At 44.7% G+C, this 6,010-nt stretch overlaps 1 pseudogene; it reads right to left on the reverse strand.

Moving 5' to 3' along the window:
- Positions 1 to 2,761: 2,761 nt before the first annotated feature.
- LOC118893992 lies at positions 2,762 to 5,690 on the reverse strand (annotated as a pseudogene).
- Between the last annotated feature and the right edge of the window lie 320 nt (positions 5,691 to 6,010).

Here is a 6,010-nt window from a genome sequence, read left to right on the forward strand (position 1 = left end):
TAAAAGTTCGTAGTAAACTCAAAGTCTCCTTTTCAGTGAAGCTAAGTGGAATTTGCAAGAAATTGCTCAAAAAGCAGATGGTGACTTTTGGGCAATACTGGGATGAAACTCTAAAGCTTCCATTTTCCTACTCCTAGCCACTGCCCTTTCCATATATCCCCATTCCCAGGGAAAGGCATATCATCTAAATCAGTGTTTCACAGTTGTCATCTAAATCGGTGTACCATAAGTTACTTTGAGGTGAGAAAACAATAGGTCCAGTTTAATTAACTCTCATGTTTTTAGGCAGATATGAGAGATTGTTATGTTACATTATGGGTAGAGAGTATGTTGAGATCAATTTCTGTGAATTACCATCTCGTCTGTCACATCCTGTCCACAATGCCTACCTCATGCATCTCAGGAACTACTTTTCCTTCCTTTTATATTCCCTGCTCACTCTTTATGGAATTATTGAAACAGATTGGAAGGGACCCTAAAGGTCATCTAGTTTAACCTCCTACCTATTGCAGGAATGCCCTCAACCAAAACACACAGCAGACGCAGGCTCAGCTTATGCAAAAGCATTGCCAAGGCAGAGAATCCCTTGCTTTCTACAGCAGCTAATTCTACTGCCAAGCAACTGCAGTGAGTTAAAGGTTTTTCTAAATATTACATCCAAACCTTCCTTTCTGGAAATTTACCTATTTGGTCCTTGATCTTCCTTTGAAGTTACCCCAGGTCAATCAATTTCCTCTTTCATATGGCCACACTTCAGATAAAGGCAGTTAACTTGTGCTCTCCCAACAAAGTAGTTTTATTTTTGTTTTTTGACACAAACCCCCAGTTACCACAACCGTTCTTCATGTGCTGGATTATCCATAGCCCCTATTGTACTCCTCCTTGTTCGTGGACTATTCTGTTTGGTTAACATTTCTTTTAAAATATTGTATTCAGCACTGGCATGGCAATTCAAATATAGGCTGACCAGTGCAGGTTACAATGTAGTTGTTCTTCACTTGCCAATATACTGTTATTAATGAAATCCAGGTTTTCTTTATTATATTATTTGTTCACATGAAGCTTATGGTCAACTTCATACTATATATAATACATAACATTATTTTTCTGATTTAATAAGCTCATTTAAGGAACCAGTGAGGTCACTTCAGTATGGATTAATTGTAATGAACCTGGATTAGCTCCTAGTAATCACTGCTTTTCTCTTTTGACTTTTAAATTTATTTGTTAAATTTTTTCTAAAGTATGTATTTAATATTTTATCCTGAATCAGTGTCAGACTTATTTTTCTACAGTATCTGGCAACCAACATTATTTTTAAGTGGGATTTTTTTTCTGTCTTCAGTCTGGAGGACAAAGTGGGAATTGTTACCATGATGGGCAGCTGAGCCAAGAGATCTTTGGTGTTGGTTAGCTGATCATTTTGTCCTCAGAGCAAAAATAGATGGGCAGTCCACTCAAGTTTTATTTGGTCTGTGTAAGCAAGAGTAAACAGAAGGCTGACTTAAATCAGCATCTACCACCCCACTGTTACTGAAAGTGGGGTCCAGCAGCTTGCCACTCTAAAGCCAATAAAAAGACAAGGTTGGTGGAAAGGAAATTTGCTTTATTTCAGGGGCTAGCAATGGGGTCGGAGGGGAGTGTGGACTCATGTCCAAAGGCCAACTCCCCCACACTGACAACCAGTGGGCAAGACCTTTAAAGGGGAGATTCCGGGGTGTATAGGCAGAGGGAAGGGGCTACATGCAGCAACAGCACAGGCAGCTCTGACAGTCGTCTTGAAATTGATCATGTGAGGGTCTGACCAGCATCATCTTGATTGTTCAAAGTACAGTTAGTCTTCAGTTCCAGAGTCAGTTTGTTCCCATTTCCTTGAGGCCAGTTCTCGGAATTGTGGCAGCTTATGTCATGGCTACAGTCTGGTCATTATGTAGTTAACGTCTTCCAGCTGGTAGGGGTTTCAGTATCTACAAAACAGCTCAAAGGATATGGCTCAGAGTATTATCTATAGCCCTTGAGGAGAAACTAAAGGTCCTTGACTTTGCTTAATGACTGAACTATTATTATATTGTCCTGTTTTGACTGTTTTCCTTTGCTTCTGCATTTTCTCACTTCTCTGATTGAAGTTATTCTTTGGCTAAAGTTTTTCTACAGACAAAAGGCAGGCAGAAGACATGGGGGAGAAGGCCATAGGATCCTGCTCCGTTTCACCGCAATACTATTATCTTCATTGAATGCAGATTGCCCAATTCAGTGGCGATAATTCCCACTGTCATTTTTGGCCTATGGAGACTAGCCACAATGAAGCTGTTTAAGAATGTTGGGTTTCCCCTCACGAATGTATTTCTCTTGGCCTCGGTGAAGGAAGTGTCTCTGAATCTTCTGAGGGGATATAGTTAGAGTGAAACTGAGACGCTCTTACATAATAAATACACTTGAGCATCACAATCTCCCTAAGCCTTTGGATACCTTCTTCTAGCATTTCAACTTCATTCAGAATAAACTTCCTCTGGGTCCATCTTTCAGTCAATTAACCAAGCAAACTATTGGAGCCATTTTTTCTCCCACCAAGCCTTTTTATTGTTTCCAAAAAAGCAATTTTGTCCACAGAAAATCCCAGTGCCCCACATGTGTTACAAAATCATTCCCTAGGTCTGAGGCCAGGAGAAAACAGTGAGATCTGGAATTCCTCCCACCAGCAGCATTTTCTGAAATGTAGACAGTTTATCAATTATAATTTATTCAGAAAAAATACAGTGTTTTAAGAACTTAATTCCAAAAGAAGACTGAAAAAGCCCAAAGGCTGAGCAGAAAACAGCCTCTGCAAGCAGCACCAGGTCAGCTGAGGCTGAGAACAGCCAGCAGGGTCAGGATCTGAGGGAAAGTCCACCGGTCCTACCAGCAGAGGGCGGTAGGCACAAGAGCCCCTCCCCTCCCACCATGAATTGATGGTGGTGGCCATTCTTCTTCCCAGGCTGCCCACCCACCCCACTGGGGGGTTTCCTGGTCTCAACCAGGACAGCCACTCCCCCAGGAAGCCACAACCCTTTAACACTGTGCTACCTCCTCCCAAGCAACCCCGCCCCTCCTTCTTCCGCTTCAGCCATCGCTCCAGGAGTCCTGCCCCGCCTCTCGGGGGGGAGGGGGGAGGGGGGAGGGGGGGGCGGGGCGGGGGAGGCTCTTCCGCAGGAACCAGCTGGGGCACATCTGACTCTACCTTTTGGAGTGTTTTGGGGGTCTTCCTTTTTGGGTGACTTTGTGGCCAGCCATTGCAGTATCTTCTGGCTGATGCTCCTTTTTGACCAGTAAGTCGACAGGAAGCAGACACTCAGGAGTGCTGTTTCGGGAGTCGTTCACCAAGGGAGTGACTGGATGGAAGGTGATGTTCTCTGTGGGGTGACTAAACCTCAGAGCTTCTTGAGCTAAGACCTTACCAAAGTCCAGCCACTTAGAGACTGCCTCCTCTCCATCTAATATGGCAGGCCGCCTGGGGTGGATGGCGTACAAGCCTTTGCAGGAATCCACTGTGATGATGGTGTAAAAATACAAGAACCCCCTCCAACCCCAGCCCCCAGCCGTCAAAGAACCGGGCCACTGTCAGCAGCCTCCAGCTGTCCCAGACTTTCTCCCAGTCCTCAGGTCCCTATGCAGCACCCACGCTCTCTGACCTTTGTTTTGATTTGGGGGAAGTAGATGAAGTAGGGTTGCCTCTGGCTTCTTGCCTGACACAGCTGCCGCTCACAGAATCCATCTGCTGAAACAACACAGCGTCTTCCTTTTCCCAGAGGCACCTTGAAGGACCGTTTCTCCGTTATGGTGTCACTACAACAGCTGGGAGTGTTGAACTGCAGCTTGGAAGGATCAGCTCCTTTGAACCAAGACGGGACCAAGCCCCATCGCATGGCAGCAACGATACGCTCAAGTGAGTCTGCGCCCTTCTCCAAGCGCAGCCGGGACAGGAGCCCTGGGCTGCTGGACTGCCGGCTCTTGTACGAGGGGCAGTACCGGTCCGGGTCCCTGGCGGTCCCTGTAGGCGCAGGCCCTGGCGACGGCCTCCCTGGGCAGGTGGCAGTCCATCCGCCTGCACACCCTCTGCGCCGCCTTCACACTGCGGGTCCCTTCACATCAGGCCCTGCGCCCGCGTGGCTCTCTGCGCGCCTGCGCTCCCCGCGCCAGGCCCCCCTGTTGGAGCCATTTTTAGTGACTCAAACACATCGAATTCAAAATCTTATCCTGGTGCCCTCTAATCAATAACATTTTGTTTGTCCCAACATTATATTGCTGCCACCTAGATCTAATACGCTTCGAATCAGTTCCCATACATGTTTTCTGTTAGTATGAATTGGCAAAACCTCAAAATTATTTAGGGGCACTTTGCACCTTCTCATGAATAGTATTTCTTTTACTTATTTGTTAGAAGCTGAATTTGGTTATAAGTCTAGAAACAATGCAGAATGAGAATAGATTATTGTACATTTAATCACGTGCTGACTCTGACTACAATTGTTGATCCAGATGTGTTTTATTTTTTTTTTCACTTGAGTGAAACAATAAATTCCCTGGCACCTGGTATTGCCAGTTATTGATCTGGCAAGTTTTTTTTTTCTTTTTACTTGATATTAAAAATCATCAGTGGCAGTTTACTGCCAGGTTTTAGGACCAGCAATGTACATCAACCTTCTAAACCTATGTCATATTCTAGTCAATGGGAAACTTGATCACCTCTGTGTTCTGTAAAACATGGCATTGGTCTGTTTTCCTGATGCTATCATGTGATGACCTAACCAGGTGAACAGGAAGTAGAAACTATTCCAAAACTTGTGTGACACAAATCTCTCCAAATTCTGAGGCTTATATCACCAAAAGTCACATTGGTGATTTTTCCAGGGTGTCAGTGGTCTGGGACATGTTAAGATACGCCTCCTAAGGGAAATGGCAAATTTCTGCCTTCTTATCACTGAGAAAAAGCCACCATGCTTAATGGGGTTCCTCAGATTATAGAGGCAACATTTATCTCCTTTAGGTCTGCTATTTGAACCTATTGATCAAGTAATCCCAAAGGCTGCTAGTTTTGAGTAGGGGACAGAAAAGGAAAAGGCTCTGCAACTGGTCCAGTCTGCTGTGAAAGCTACTTTGTCACTTGGGCTATATCCCCAGTAGATCCAATGGTGCTTAAAATCTCTGTGGCAGATAGAAATGCTGCAGGGAACCTTTGGCCAGCACCTCCAGATGAATCACTGTATAGAGCTTAGGATATTAGGCAAAGATATCCCATTCTTTTAGATAACAGTTTTCCTTTTGGATTGCTACTGGGCCCTCGTAGAGACTGAACGCTTGACCACACACCATCAAGTTGCAGTGCAGCCTAAGCTGCCCATAAAGAACTGGATGTGGTCTGACCCACCTAGTCTTAAGTTTAGGCATGCACAGCAGCACTCTCTTACCAGTTGGAGGTGACATATACCTGATAAGGCTCAAGTAGGTCCAGAGGGCCAAGCAAGCTGCATGAGTAAGTGAACAATGGTACCTATTCCTGCTACATTTTCTTCTCTCTCAACCTACACCTATGGCTTCATGGAGAGTTCCCTACAATCAATAGACTGAGGCAAGAGAAATGAGCCTGATTCATAGATGGCTCTGCATGATTTGCTGCATCACCTGGAAGTGGGCAGCTGTGACATCTTCTCCATGGTGGTCCTGGAAGGCGATGCTGAAGAAAATGCCTCCTAGTGGGCAGAGTAAATGGAATTCCATTTCCATGTTCTGCTTCAAGACTACTTTCTAGTTTATAACTGAGGAAACATATCTGGAGTAGGGGTGTGATCCAGTTACTCTCACACATTGTCTCACAGAGCCACCACTGCTTGCTAGTGGTAGAGACATGATGACGTCTTCCATTTTGCCTATATCAGGTTGGGTACCTTTCCACGTAATAGAAACCATTTCACAATTTTAAACACAAAGTGTTTTAATATATGGAATTAAGTATTTACAACATTGTTACAAAGGC

Source organism: Balaenoptera musculus, chromosome 4, assembly GCF_009873245.2.
Source record: "Balaenoptera musculus isolate JJ_BM4_2016_0621 chromosome 4, mBalMus1.pri.v3, whole genome shotgun sequence".
Classification (NCBI taxonomy): domain Eukaryota; kingdom Metazoa; phylum Chordata; class Mammalia; order Artiodactyla; family Balaenopteridae; genus Balaenoptera; species Balaenoptera musculus.